We start from the raw sequence: 15,839 nt of genomic DNA on the forward strand, positions 1-15,839 counted from the left end.
AAATACATTTTCAACTTATGATATTTATTGCAATGTAACCCCATCATAAATTGAGGAGCATTTGTACTCTTTTTCCTCAACTTATATTCTGTAGACATAGTTATAGATACTTCCTTGCTAATGCCTCCAACTACTTTGCTCCTCTATATCCATTGTGGTCACCTAGAAAAACTCCAACTCATTCAAAATAAACTCCCTATCCACTGTGCAGATATTTGATTAAATATTATTCTGGGTGTGACTGTGAGGGTGTTTGTGGATGAGATTAATATTTGATTCGGCAGACTGAGTAAAGGAGATTGCCCTCTCCAGTGTGGACAGACCTCATCCGATCCACTGGAGCCCTAAATAGAACAAAAGGTAGGGTAAAGGAGACTTTGCTTTCTGCCTGACTGTTATGGAGCTGGAAAATTAGTCTTCTGCTGCACTTGGACTTACCAGCAGCCTGGTGTTTTCTTCTAAGCAAAAACCAAAAGCCATTATACTAAACATATTTAGCTGACTGTGGAGCACTAGGGCTCCCATTGTTAGCAAAGACATCAAAGAGCAAAACTCTATTTATTATAGAATTTGGGGGGCAAGTAGTCTAACGGCCTGTTCTCTAATGCTAAACCCATGTTGGTTATCAAACTGTGTCCATGCATATGGATTTTCCCCCTACTTCTTAATAGGAGGGAGATTTAACAAGAGGACAGATCCTGGCACTCCACATCAGAGCTGTTGGTGAGGAAATATTAGAATTATTAACAGTATTCCCATTCTTACATATGCATGAATAGCAAAGGATGATCACAATGAAGGAGAAAGATCTGTATAAACCAACCAAAGAAAGAAAATAATTGACTTGGGAGGAAGGAGATATTTTATACTAAATAGAAGACAAAAAAAAAGTCCTAATTACTACCATCAAAGGAAAGAATGCTATGAAAACCAACAAAGACATGACAGAATGGAGCAACAAGTCCAAAAGCTAGTTCTCATAAACACTAATAAAATAAAGAAAGCTCTAAAAAGTTTAATCAACAGAAACATAGACATGACAAAAAAATGATACAAATGTAAATATACCCCTGGTCTGGAAATGAAAAAGAAGGGGTCCATCTCATAAAAGTTAGCACATGGAAGGAGTGAGGAGATTTGAAGATGTAGGGGCAGAAAAAGCAATTTTTTTCTACCCTTATAAATTCTCAGCTGGAACACCTATAACAGAAGACAGACCAACAAGAGAAAAACAAACAGAAATTTATTAACATGTATATTTCATATATACTTGGGAGAAAGCTCAGGAAATGAATAACTCTCACTGAGATGACTTAGAGCTCTGGCTTATGCAGCATCTTAACTCCAGTGAGAATGGCCTTTATCAAAAAGTCCCATAACAACAAATGTTGGCGTGGATGTGGAGAGACAGGCACACTCATACACTGCTGGTGGGACTGCAAACTAGTGCAACCTCTGTGGAAAGCAATATGGAGATACCTTAAACAGATACAAGTAGAGCTACCATTTGATCCAGCAATCCCATTATTGGGCATCTATCCAAAAGAACAAAAGACATTCTATAACAAAGATATCTGCACCTGAATGTTTATAGCAGCACAATTCACAATCGCAAAGATGTGGAAACAGCCCAAATGCCCATCAATACATGAGTGGATTAATAAAATGTGGTATATGTATACCATGGAGTACTACTGAGCTATAAGAAACAATGGTGATATAGCACCTCTTGTATTTTCCTGGAAAGATTTGGAACCCATTCTACTAAATGAAGTATCCCAAGAATGGAAAAATAAGCACCACATGTATTCACCATCAAATTGGTTTCACTGACCATCACCTAAGAGCACATTTAGGAATAACATTGATCGAGTGTTGGGCAGATGTGGGTGGGAGAGGGGATGGGTGTATACATACATAATGAGTGCGATGCACACTGTCTAGGGGATGGACACGTTTGAAGCTCTGACTCGGGGGTGGGGGGTTGGAGCAAGGGCAACATATGTGAACTAAACTTTTGTACCCCACAATATGCTGAAATAAGAATAAAAAAAATTAAAAATTTAAAAAATTAAAAAAAATAAATTTATAGAGAAGTGATAAGACAAAGGGAAAGGACCCTGAATATCTAGGGGCTGCAAATTGTGGACAGGTAAATTTATGGGAAACCAATGGTAGATAAAGGCTAGCTAGTAAAGATTATCATGCAGATTGTTTTGATGTGGGCTCCAGGCTAAGGATCCAGAGATTTCTTCTTGTGATTTAATTTTGTTTTTCCGGGTGCAGAAGGGAGAAAGAACAACTTTGTAGATGTATGTCCTGCTTTCAGGCAAATAGTGGGAGGGAAAAGAGCTTTTCTTTTGTAGGCTTCATCTCAGTTGCCTTCAGTTCAAAATAATCCTTATGACAAAGTGGCATGTTTTATGGTGGCATATTCTGCTGCCTATCAGAGAGAAATGTAAAGGTGTTATTATTTTCATCTCACATAGCAGGAAGCCAAGTGATAATATTGAAAGTAAATAAAACATGGAGTAGAATTTGATTATATAAGACCTTAAACTATGTAAGTGGGGAAGAGGAGGGAGGACAGAGAAGGTGAGAGATACCATAAGTTAAATTATCATTTTGTGAAGCAGGAGTTTTTTTTTTTTTAATCTAAATTAGGAAACAGCAGTTTGAGCTTATACTTTAAAATGATTACAGTAACCATCAAACATGAAAACAGAATGGTGGGATTAGGGCTGGTGAAGAGTATGATGAGAGATCATGAATTTTTATTGTAAGTCCTCTTGTACTATTTATTTATTTTTTTACTCTGGGCATGTAAATATTTTTAAAACTAAAGATAAAAATGCTATTTAACCAGGTAAATTTAAAACAGTAGAAATAAGTCATACTGATTACATTTAACATAGTTTGCCAGAGTGCCTACTAATTTGACATTTATCTGACTGAATTTGCCATTAAAGCAAGGGAAAATAATCACATTCATAAACTGTGTAGCCATAGCTCAAAGCTATGTCTTTATTGTACACGTGTAGTCTAATGAATATTTCCTGGTGTTTAGATGATTCTTTTTGTTGCATTTCATTTAAAAGATGTTATTAAAAAAGAAATACTTGTTTGTTATGGAGACTTAAAGAAAAAAAGAACCATAAAAGTCACTTTTAATCCAATGTCTGGTCCTTTTTAATCACTATTTTGCCTTAATGTACATGTATTTTCCTGAGAAAACATTCTCAGGAGGGAATTTGACATTTTATAGTACTTTTTGAATAAGTTCACATGCTATTTTAAATAGAATTTATAACTTAAACGTATAACTTATTCTAGGTCCAAATTTTCAGTTATTGAAGCATTTAGCCATTTTTTTGCTATGTAGTTTCAGAAGAGAGGTATTCACTGCAGCAATAGTTACACAGAAAACCTAATAGGAAAAGAAGGCAAAGACTTATAGAAAGCAAACACAAGTTATTTTCATTTCAGCCATATATAGCTTTACTTGTCCATTTGGAAGTAATTTAATTTTAACCTGAGTATACAAAATAAAGTATATGGAAATAAATAGAAATTTAGTCTAATTTTTTTAGAATTCTGCTATTAATTCATATACCAGTTTGAAAGACCTGCAAACAAGTAATAGATACATCAATGGAATAAAAACAAAGTAATCATCATTATGCTATCATTTTGCTAAGTTTCAATGTTGATTACATTAGCATTTGCAGACTTCTTTATTTGTCATCATAATCCTCTATTTATGATTGATTTGCTACATTAGACAAGATCACCTGATTTTCAGATCATTTGGTTTTTGCAATCCATGAAATTCTATATATCATCAATTACAAGACAAAAGCACACTGCTGAATGCTAAAGATACAAATATTCATAAACATGACATTTTTTCTCAATTAAAAAACATAGATACAAATTAATGTAAGAGAAGTGCTCAATTAAAATTCATATAGTTTCTTAAGAGAGAGTTCACTGAAACTTGGTTCCCTAGGAGAGCTTCATAAAAGAGATGGAATTCAGAATGAAAAGTAGGTAGGATTAGGAGAGCATTCTAGGAAGAGAGAAGTAGAAGCAAAACAAAGGGGTAAAAAGGCAGCTGTGACCTTCTGTAATTGAAGGGTTTTTTTGGTTTTTTTTTTGGTTTTTTTTTTTTTAGGCCTTTGACTCTCAGATTTTCATGGGAGTGTGAATGTAAATCTAGTTAATCTGCCCGCTTGAATCAGCCGGTGCAGCACGTAATCTGAAATTCTGGATATGTAAGCTCCCAGGTAATGCCTGTGCTGCTGGTCCAAGGACCATAATTGACTTAGGCAAGGCTAACTCTATAGAATCAAAACATGAATATGAGCATATTTACCGAAGCAATGGAGAAGAGTGATGTGTTGGAAAATGATTCAGGGAAAAGCTTTTCCTCATTCTGGGCTCTCCACTTCCCAGGTATTTGTACTTATGTCCCCTGACTTCCAGGGAAGCAGGTTCCACTCAAGTTCTGCTTATACACTGATGCTTGTCTTTGTCTTACTCCTCAATTTTCAGAAAGTGATTATGCCAATCCGGAAGTTATAGCTTCTTTACTTTATAAACTCTTGTTTATTTTATTTGTACTTTGTAAAATAGGCATTTTTCTCCTCCTCAGCTAGTTTCAATGTTGCTATTAGTTTATTTGTGCAGGGTACTTCACCTTGATGGTTAATACAGTCTTCGCCCTTACTATGTGATATTTCCAATCAGTCTGTATGTGTTGCTCGTAACCCAGAACTGAAAATATGTGAGCAAATATAGGCAGTCACTTAGCCACATGTTAGCCATCTTTAATGGTAGACATTTCTTAATAAGGGCATATACTCTTTGACTTTACCTGTTATGTCTTTACGTATAAGAAAATGATTAGTAAATACCTTTAAAATATTTAAAATGTAGATTTTATTGCTCTCCATTTATAGGTTTTTATTCCTTACCTCTGGTGCTGGACTGAAGAAACTGTATTTTAATTAGCACCTGGTGAGTCTGATTTCTTGTGAACCTCTACTCAGGAGTTACGTTTTCCTTGAAATAGCAGGACATCAGCACAGTTGATGAGCATGAATGGAGGCATCCGACAACTCCTCTGCAGGTGGTGATTCTTGAAAATGAGATGTTATCAATTTGAACCAATTGGAGGGAATATAATTGGGAATCCATTAGTGATCTGACCACAAACTGAATGAGTTATTTTGTTATTAACAAAGAAAGGAAGAAATTGACCTTCAAACTGGGTTCATTTTGGACTGTAAGGTAGAATGACATTCAACTAAATGCTCATTATTCCTGATCTTTAGATGAAAGATAACTTTTCCCCAAAAGATATGAAAGAATGTTATGTTAATTTCACATGTTGAGCAATGGATAATGCCAAGATGTCAAAATGTCTTTGGAATAGGAAAGTAACTAATGTGTACACTAGAAATATCACAAATAAAAGATGATTGCTATGGGGAATTTGCACGAACCAGAATCTTAAATAGTTCTTCCTGTGCTAAAGCTTCTCTTTAAAAGAAGAAATTTGAGAACAGAGGACAAGGAGTCCATAAGGTATTATACTAGGTTAAACTAATTAATCACTAATTTTAGCAACATGAATCCAAGATAAATCTCTTATTAGAGCAGTATTGGACATGGAAACTTAACATGACTGTGTCTCCATCACCAAATCTTCTGTAAAAGGACATTAAATGGACATTACCCAACTTTAAAATTTTAATTTAGAGTTTTCAAATTGCGTGGTTATAAATAAATTTTATCCATTATTATATCTAGCAGCAAATTTCAAGTTTTGAAAATTTATTAACGTTTTACAAATGAAAAATAAATGTATGTTCTTACTCTGAGTAAAAAATGGATGAATAACTAATATAAGATTTAACTTTAAAATAACATTTTTCTCCTTCCAAGGAACATAGAGTGATGTTTTTCTTGTGTAGATTTCTGCAGATCAATAATGCAGTGTACAAATCCCAAAGTGATTATGAAGTACATTTTATAGGCTAGTTGGTTAATGGATGAGAAATTTAATGATAGGGTTTTTGTTCATTTATTTTCAGAATTTTAGAAAGAAATCACTTTAATAAGAAATTGTTGCTGTGGAGAATGTGACATAAAGGATATATCCATGAACTTTTTAAATACTGGGAATGCTTAATATCTATATAAGTCAAATTTCCCCCTTTGAATTTAAGTACAATTATCAGAATACCCTGTTCAGTAGACTTGAAAAAATTACTGTCACTCTGGGGTGATGGGGCTTTGCAGACAAGTGATCAACAGAGAAAGGAGAACAGCTTGGTAGGTTTTAAGGGTAGCAAGTCAGAAATACAGGACAGCAAAACAATTAGAAATGAGAATAATAAAGCTAATAACTAAATTCATTACCATTATAGTGCCTAGCAGGCAAATAGTAGAATAATGATCTATTCTTTCTATATAACACTTCATCTAATCTCCCAACAACCCTATTATCCCAATTTTACAGATAAGAAAACTGGAGATCAGATATTATATAACTTTCTCAATTTAACTACTAGTTAAATTGGAATAGAACTAGGTGTTTTCTACAGAACCATCTGATATGAAAAGTTCACATTTCTAATCATTATAGAGCAGCAGAGAAAATTTGTATAGATTTCAACACTCTTTAACATCCCTTAAGTCTTTCATAAAGACATTCTAAATTGAGAGTCAAAATACCATTCTTCAATATTTATGGCCAGGCAGTATTTCCTACATATTGGAATAGACAATTATCTGCCTTGTGGTGGGTGAAGTGGGTCTCTTATTAGATAGATTAGGTAGATGGATATAGCAGAATCACACACTGTATAGCAAGAAGTTCACGCTCTGAGAAACACATGGGAACTGAGGCAAACTACACAGGAATCACAAATGTGTATCTCCCACCTCATCTTCACTCTGGGATTAAAAGCTTATTAAGTATTTTATCTTATCAGGAGAACTTACCAGCTTTAAGTAAATAGATTTTTCTCTTCCTCCATATTCTGTAAGTCCATAGAATAAATTTTATGTGCGTTTGATGAACTTCTACTGAACCCTTTATTGGAAGGACAAAACAAAGCATGAGAAATAAGTGCACTGAGAGGAGAATCTCATGCTGAGTCAAGGAGTTAGTTTGACCAGTATTTCTTTGTAAAAAGTACAACAATACATTAAGCACCTTCCATATTCTAAGTGGTGTCCTAAGTACTGGCAATATAATCAAATGGTTCCTATTTTAAGGGAAAACATAGTTTAAGTGACATCCAGGTGAAAAGATCATTTCAAGTTCAATGAAGGAAGAGCCATACTGGGTACTAAGAAAGCGTAAAAGAAGATCCCTTAATCCAAATTGGGGAGAAGGGGGAGGGGAGTGAACTTCTAGAGTTAATTGTCAACATGAACAGTAATATTCCAGGATAAAGGGTGAGAGGTATGTATTAATACTTTCTGTCCTAAAATTCAGACTTTCTGAGATTATACAGACTAACTCTTTATAGAATAATATATAAGTTGAACCTGTAGGTAATGCAGATGTATAGAAGTTAGTGATTGAATCTGATTCAAAGTGAATAGAAAACATTAATAAGCTGAACATAATTTTACAATTTATCTTGTTAAAAAAACTTGTACTCCCTCAATCTATTGAAATAAAAGGTAAAATAAACAAAACGTGTAATAATATAAACAAACGCTGTGCTTAAACATGTCCTGGTGCTTCTGGATTGGTGAACACATGGAGGTGGTACGTCCGCGGAGGAAGTTCCATGCCTCCTCCCCACCCACAAAACTTGCTCATACCTTGCATCTCTTCCATTTGGCTGTTCCTGAGTTGTATCATTTGTAATAAATTGACAAAGGTAACTTAAAAACAAAAATACATGTAAAAAAAAAAACTATGTTGTTAATCATAAATCATGGGAAAGTACTGGTTATTGAATTTATCTTGATCAAAAAATATTGGAATACATATAGATATCAGAAGCAGAAAGAATCCTGCTTATCGGTTATTTTCTTGCATAAATTGACCACATGTGTCATTGCCTGACTCATAGCAAGGTATTGTGATGTTTAGGAATGATTTACAGTTTATCCATTTCAGAATAATCTCTCCAAACACCACAAAGAATGCCATTATTTTAATGAAACTCCCATTAGAGGGGTCATTGGGATGATAAAGTGGCAACAAAGATTAGCATTTCAAGGAGAAGCATTACATTTTCATGACAACCATGCTTCCCCTTGTTTCACAAGAATGGAAGGTGGTCCCAAACAAGGAATTGTTAGACAGGAGCCAGGCTTTCAATTTGACTGATTGGATATGGTAATTTTATGCCTATTTTTTCTTGAGATATTATAGAATACATTTCTGTGATTACTAGAGAAAACTATCTTTTATATATGACATAGTCTTCTACTCCACAGTTACTTTTTACTGTATTTCGTCATGCTAAACTCTCCCCCCAGGTCATTAGCTACTATACTAGAAGTCACTGCTGAATAATTTATTCTCAGGGAGTATAGTTCTTGCCCTAACCAGAGGAGAGGGGTGAGGAAGAAAAGCGTAGCAGCATAGCAGGATAAATGCTTCTGATTATTAAGGTACCAATCGATGGGGTGGAATCTTACCAAAGAAAAGTAAAATTCTCAAAAATTATGCTATAGGAATAAAAAACTTGTTTATGCTAAGCCACAAAATCACTTTACGAGGTCACTGAGTCAGGAAACAAATTGATATCTAGAGTTTTTCTTGGCATTAAGTAAATAATTTGTCAAATTACTTAGCTGTCTTTTCTATACTTAAATAGTACCAAACTAGACAATTGTTCACTTTTTATATATACTTAATGGCTGATTTTTACTGGTGTTTTAGCTTTCTTTATTGTTTCTTCTCTTGCTTCTCCTCTGTTCTTTCCAACCAAATGTCCTCTTTGATGAACTCAATATTTTACTCTGTAGCTGAAATGATGGTATTTTTCTGCCAAAAATGTGGTCAATGGATACCATTGTGGACTCAAGTAGCCTCTAACTTCAAGACTAATTAAGAATGCAGACAGTAATCAGTTTCATTCCTTGCAGAAGCACCAGCTTCCATCTCCACTAAGGCCAAAGTCTTCCAGAATGAATGGTCCCCTTTCTCAGTGCTTTTATAGATTCATGATGCAACCCTTCCTTACCTAGAGCACTGCTATTGAATAGAAATGTAATGCAGGACACATAGGAAATTTGAAATGTTCTAGTTGTCGCATTGAATAAGTGAAAAGCAACAAGTGAAATTGATTTTAATATATATTTTAAACCAATATTACAAAGCATTATCATTTCAACAGGTAATCAATATACAAAATTACTAATGAGACATTTTGCAATATATTTTTGAACTAAGTCTTTGAAATCCAGTGAGTATACTTCCAGCACTTCTCAACTCACACTAGCTACATTTCAAGTGCTTCTAGGCTAGTGGCTACAATATTGTACAGCACAGGCCAAGAGATTTGTAGTATTCTTGGAGATGGGTGTTCATGTGCATTTAACAAATACATAATATCCTATGTGTTAACTTATCTTCCACAAAATATACTATGAAGTATAGAATTTAATGTTAAACAACAAATAAATCAGATATATCATAGATATGTATCCATATTTATAGGGGTATGGACCAAAAGGTAGTATAACCTACTTTAATTAAGAGAGAAAGAAAATGAATACCAAAAAAAAATCCAAAGGGTTATTCATTAAAAAATATATATTTCTTATAAACCAAAAAAAGAAACAGCTTTATGTTATGTCAACTTTCTCTGTCAGAATATGTTAGTTACTAATGAATTGTTAATAATACATTTTTAGGTTATTGGTTGCAAGGCTTCGTGTACTTCTAATTAAAATACTCCTCCCTGACTTTAAGTCTTTATTCTCTACTTCTCTTGGCTCTAACCCTTCTGCCACCACCACCTGTATTGTTTCTGTTTTTCTCAAGCAGCAGTGTGTGCCCAGAAGATAAGGAAGACAAATTTGTAATTAAATCTTCTGTGAAATGGATAGCTACATCTATGACAGAGAGAGGGAGAGGGAGAAATGTTTGTACAGAGTTGTTCATGGTCGTCAAAATAGATATTTTGTTTGCATTGAAATTCTCTGGTAATTACTTTTTAAATGCTTATAATTGTTGTAAAGCTGCTCTGCCACTCACTCATGGAGAGAGTCTTTAATAAACACACAGGCTGTATAGGCATCAGAGAACTAGCTTAAGTGATGCTTTTATAACATAAATCTGAAGACTGTTTTTATAAACCTCTGAAGCAACTAATCTGTCACTCCCACTGACCAGTCAAGTCAGTGAGAGAAGAAGCCAGTTAAATTGATTGTTTGACTGAATGAAGTGAATGTTCTTGGGCATAATTATGACTTCAGCTGGAATGTGACTGACAGTATTCACAGGGCAGATGCTATCAGCAACGTGGAAAAAAGAAGCAATTTATGAATGGTTCAGATTCGTAAATGCATTTGTTGGAACTGTTTGGATAACTGGATGAGTGTTCCCACTTAGTTTTGCGTACGAAGACCCAGCCTCCTATAGAGGGCCGGCAGAAGCTGTCAGGGAGCCCCATCTTTCCGTGGAGCAGGAGTCAAAAATCAGCAAAAGAGCAGAAATGAAAACACATCAACACAGAGAATGAAAAGCAAACAAATGGACGAGAATAGCTTAAATTGAAGAAAAGGTCAATAGGGTTGAGATGATTGGTAGAAAAATTACACACCTGTCTCCCCACATTTTCTCCATCTCCTTCCTTTTTAAAATATTATTTCTTTTCTGTCTTGATTGCCTGTAGGTATATATAGACAATTCAGATACAATCTTCAAACAACTAATTCATGCTAGAATGATTAATGTTTACCAAAGTTTTAGTTTTATTTTGATAAACTATCAAAAATAACTTGAGAATAATTCACTAAATATTCACATGTAGATATTATATTAATAATTAACATATTGGGTAGTAAAAAATTAGACCTGCCTGTTTCTATCTGTGTATTTCTCTAGCTCCATCTTTCTGTCTGCTCTACCTTTTGCTTCAAATGTATATTTTGTATGGCAAAGCAACCACTTCAGGGATGTTTTATTTAAAGAGAAAAAAAAGCAAGTCCACTTTGAATAAAATGATTCTCAGTTTTGTTTTTTTTTTTTCAAAATATTATTCTTGGGAACCATGCACCTAATACCACCCCTCAAGTCCTAATTTTCCTCATATGAATTCTACTATTCCATTAGTATGTGGCTTAAATAGCCTCTTCAATAAAGGCTCAAAGTCCCTCTACAAACAAGCATAATTTATTGTTAATTTCACAAATGTGATAGATAAATTTCTATTGAAAATCTCATTCTACCACTAACCAATTGCATGACCTTGAGTAGATTTTTTGCAATCTTTCCATACCTCAATTTCTTTAATTGTAAAATGGAAGAAATATCTACAATGTAGAATTTGTATAAGCATTAAATGACACTCAATAAAAGACAGATATAATCACATGGTTATCAGTATTCACATGACATTCATTACATTCTGTATATGGCTGTAATTATTAGTCATGTGTCTTATCTTCCCTCCACATAAGCTTCTAGAGAGTGAAGTCTGTGGCTCAGTGGTCTATTTGTGCTGTATGTGTTGCCTCTAGAACCTTGTAGCATAAATGTTCTCTCTTCCTAGAAAACTGCTTCCTCTTACTTTGAATGTGTAAAACTCCTTTTCCTCCTTCAAAAGTCACCATTATCTCCTTTCCTATGAAGCTCCCTTAATCTTAGCAGCTGAGGCACTCCTGACTGTCTATTGCATCTTGTCTATGTTCCCTTTCTAGCCATCAGTCTGCTGTGTTATACAGGTCAGGGAAGCTACTGAATCTTTTAAGCCTATTTTAAAATATTTTAATGGAATGTATTTAATAATAGTAATACTATAATAATTTAGTAATACTGTAATACCATTAATATATAATTAATAGCTAATACTTAACATAGTGCTTGCTAAGGACCAGATATCATTTTAACTTCTTAATATATATTAAATTATTTATTCTTAATACAACCCTGTAATAAAGGTATTATTTTTTATTATCCCCATTTTAGAGAGAAGAAAACTGAAATGCAGAAAGATTAAGCAACCTGCCCAAGAGCACACTGTGAGTAAGTGATGGAGCTGATCTCTGTGGTTTGGATCAGGAGTCCTTGTTCCTAACCTCTTCTCTCTAATATGTCTCTACATCTTGATATCTGTCACATAGAATGCTTTATAGATTTTGATTGAAAGAATGAATTAAAACAGGGACTTTTGAGTACACAGCCACATCCAGCTGGAGAAAACCCTGCCCTAAGGCAGTGAGAATGTCCAGTAAATATGCTCAATGTGTGATTACAGTAGGGTTTTTAAAACATGCTCAATGTGTGATTGAGGCAGGCTCTAAAGACTCAACATTTTTCATTGTTTCTTGCCCAACTGGTGGTGGCATATCTAGGATGCCATCATTGTTTCTCTGTAGCTTAGCCAAATTGGATCAGACAAATGAGCAGCTCAAAAATGCCAAGTTAAGGGAGGCCAGGAGCCAGTAGTGGATGTCTAGAGAAAGTCCAGCTTGTTTCATAATATTGAGTCTAAATCTCCAATGATTTCTGACTTGCGTTCTTTACAATACAGAACTTACTCAGTTTTGCCTTTAGAGACCTAAAAGAAGAATGGTTTTGGCAGGAACTATTAATCAATTAATGTGCATTGTTGTCCATAAGGATTTTATAGTATAACTAGGGAGAGGAGACTAACTCATATGAATCAATTAAAAATAAACTAAACCTGCAACTAATGTGAATTAGCCAGTCTGGATTACAATTGCAAAGGAGATCAGAGAAGAAAGAGAAGTCTTCATGGAGAAGAATCTTAAACTGCACCTTAAGGATGTGTCATGTTGGGTCAGGGAGAGAGAAGGGAAGAAGGTAGTAAGTGGCAAGGTTGCTTGACAGATTTCAGAAAGAGAGCAAAAGCACTCACCACGAACGCAGAATTCTATATTTGAGGGCTATAGGTATCTGAGTCTGCATTTGACAGTTAGTCAGTCGCCAGACTGTTTTGGGGACATATTTCACAGATGTTTCTCAGAGACAGTTGCAAAAAGGTTGTCTATCACCACTGACACTAATTATAATAACAGTTCTTTCCAAGGCCAGTATTTCGAACCAAAGTCACTACATAGGTATTTTTATTTCCATCACTTTGAAACACTGCCACATTTTCTTTCTCTTAAACTAAGATTTTTCTTTAAAGCAGATATTAAATGAGCACAGATGGTGCAGGCAGGTTCCTTAGTGCTTGTTAACTAGATGGCAATTCCTAAATCTTCTCACCATTCAGGCAGCGAAGGGAGAGGCAGAAACAATTGATTAATAGTGACATAGCTTTACAAAGGGCTAAATAAGAAAAAATGGGCTTAAATCTTACAAAGACATTTCTGCTAGACATACAGAAGAATTTCTTGATGGTCAGGGAAATTAAACACTAAAATAGGTTATCAGCGCAGCTAGTGAAATCTCTATTCTAGAAAATCATTGAACATTGAACAGACCATATGCTCCAAGGAGTTTGTTCACTGACTTGCCTGGCTCAGAAGGCAGATTTCTTCAAATCCAGACTTCTATGGAATGACTAGGTTCCACATTTTGGCTGAGAAAATGTGCACTTTTTTTACTTGTTATAGAATGCCGTATATTCTGATCTTTACCTAAGAACTGTCCTGATTCTTTTATTTTTAACAAAGCTAATTCTCATATAGATAGAAACATAGATGTAAGTATAATGAAGCGTGTGTATATATGCACACATATTTTTGAATGCACAAAATAATAAAGTATTCATAACATAATACATATTAAGCCATTTAAATCATTTCTCATAAAGCATAATTTCTATGGCACTTTCACCTTTGTTTTGTGTTTGAGTCAATTGAATAAGTAGTTAGCACTTATTTATCAAGCTCTGAAGCTGGGAAAGGGCTGGTTGATAAACAAAATATGACACAGAGACTGTTCTAAAGTATATTTTAGATAGAACCACACAATGTAATTTGTGTATATCAAAATGATTGAATGTAAGTAATTATCATTCAGTTCAACTTAATACAACTTAATAAGGAGGAAATAAGACAAACATACCCAGAACAGTTAAATCAAGATAGAAGAGAGTACATGAGTGAACATTGTGTTGAGTATTAGAGACAGGAGTGCCCAGAAGTTTAGAGAAGAGATCAATGTGGCCTGCAGCAGTGTAGGTAATAAATGCTCATTGATCTGAATTGACTTGTTATTTGTCCAGTTCTGTTAAGAAACAAACCTCTTTTTCCTCTTTGGGATCCCATCCTTTTCTTCTTACTGGTCATCCAGTTACCAAAGTGAGTAATAACATGGCATTTGATTCGTAGAATCCTTTGACAAAGTATTTCCATGGCAGACACTTGGGCTAACCACCTGGGGGAATACCAAAAACGACGCAAGACCTGTTCTCTTCCCTCGAAGAGATTATAATTCTGTTTATTAAATAAGACTGAATACATGGAACAAAGGAAAGAAGCATATAAATACTATTTAGCCATGTGATTCAGAGAGTGACACTAGAGTTTAGCAGGGAGAGAAGTCATTGTAAACTAATGTGATCAGGAAAGGTTTCCAGAAGTGTAAATTACATGGGTCTTGAAGAGTAGATATGCCTTTAATTGCTAGAGTAAGGGCAGCTGTGTACTTGATGACCAAATAACCACAAAATCTGCAAGTAGTCCTTTTCTTAAATAAGCTGCACATTTTAAAATGCTATTTTTTTCTGAAAATGGTATCATTTTCCCTATGCACATTCCCATTCAATATTCATTTATCCAGCTATGCTGCGCTAAAATGCAGTCTAAGTTCAGTCACACTTTTCAGTGAACTTAATTTTTTACAGTGCCATATGACCATAAAAGTTTAGGTTCCAGAGAATAGTCTTTGATGGTATTTTAAAAAGAAATTGTATAGGATTTCAAATAAAGTTTGGCAGTCAGTAATGAAGGCAAAGAAGTAGAGTGGAGACTACCAAAATCCAATTATGAAGCAACAAGAAAAAAAAATTTTTTTGAATGACTGATTAGATCAAGGGTCATGGGTTTCCTGATATCTGTTCTGGGCTCAAGGTTGATACTAAGAGCCTGGGTTGTTAGTAAATTATTAGCAACTGTTATTTCAAAAGGTATCCATAATTACATATGCTTCACTGAGGTTAGTCAGGACTGCCCTGAGATTTAGATATTCCATTATATGATGGAATAAAACCTCAAATTATTTTATTTATTTATTTTTTAAATATCAATTCAAGTAAGACATTCAAAGAGTGAGTAAGTAAGAGGCGAGACCATGTTCTCTACTGAGGCAAGTCAGAAATCCTGTGCAGTACAGGTCATGTTGCCAAGTGAGTTTTAATAATGTTTCTTTGAATCAATTACATTCTAATAACTCAGTTTGTATATCCTGATTGTTTCGTTTCCAGTTTCATTTTTTAGTTTACCTCTTTCTATGTACCTTTTAGATGTTCTTGCCAATCATGTAAATTTCTTTACAAACATGTTATTCTCAGGCTACTCTCTTAGGAAATACTTGAAAACAAGCATGAGTTTATCCTTGCATGTGTTAATTATGAAAATGATTTTTTGGCTAAATTCTTGCACAAAACAGTCACCCCAAGGTGTACACATAATGTTTACTGGATAGCCTTGCTTTTTTTAAA

The sequence above is a fragment of the Lemur catta genome, chromosome 8 (genome assembly GCF_020740605.2).
Source record: "Lemur catta isolate mLemCat1 chromosome 8, mLemCat1.pri, whole genome shotgun sequence".
In the NCBI taxonomy this organism is placed as follows: Eukaryota; Metazoa; Chordata; class Mammalia; order Primates; family Lemuridae; genus Lemur; species Lemur catta.